This window comes from Choristoneura fumiferana, chromosome 25 (assembly GCF_025370935.1).
Source record: "Choristoneura fumiferana chromosome 25, NRCan_CFum_1, whole genome shotgun sequence".
NCBI lineage: Eukaryota > Metazoa > Arthropoda > Insecta > Lepidoptera > Tortricidae > Choristoneura > Choristoneura fumiferana.
The window spans coordinates 5338929-5339828 of record NC_133496.1 but is presented as its reverse complement, the minus strand read 5'-3'; positions in this window follow the sequence as shown (position 1 = coordinate 5339828).

Below are 900 nucleotides of genomic sequence, written 5' to 3'. Positions count from 1 at the left end.
GCCATCCAGTCGAATACCGCCAATGCAAGGACGTGCCGCAACCGTCTATTTTTGACCCGTACTAGCCACACCGCTGCTGAAAATACGGTGACATACCATGAATGCAAAGATGCGGCTCGTGTGTCACGTTTTTTTTTTTTTTTTTTATTCGATTGGATGGCAAACGAGCAAGTGGGTCTCCTGATGGTAAGAGATCACCACCGCCCATAAACATCTGCAACACCAGGGGTATTGCAGATGCGTTGCCAACCTAGAGGCCTAAGATGGGATACCTCAAGTGCCAGTAATTTCACCGGCTGTCTTACTCTCCACGCCGAAACACAACAGTGCAAGCACTGCTGCTTCACGGCAGGACTAGCGAGTAAGATGGTGGTTTTTAGTGCGTACCGTCCACAGTGCTGCTCCAAATACGCTGTCGCACCGTAAACACGGTGACGTGCCTCATTCATCCCGTTTTTAACGCGTATCATCCAAGCGTATATCGCTAAATCGTTAAAAAGAACCTTTTTTTTTTACTTTTTGTTAATTTAAAAAATGTTTTCACACTATTTTCTATTTGTGGATTTCAATTTTCAATCCAGTGATATATATTGTGATACATGAATCCTGAAAAAAATCGGGTTTGACCCCACGATTCTTTATTTGAGACGCCATATCTCAAAGCACTAGGCTACTACGGTTCAACTAAGTATACATATGATTGGTTATTTGGAGTCTTTTGTATTTTTTATTTCAACTCCAATTTGTTACTTTTACGGGTATCCCGTGAAACCATTCGAAAATACAAACTGAGACATGGATGCACAGAAACAGCATGCATGGATGTTTTTTCTCTGTGCATCCATGTCTCAGTTTGTATTTTCGATAAGTATACATAGTTAACTAGGACGTTAGCAGGTC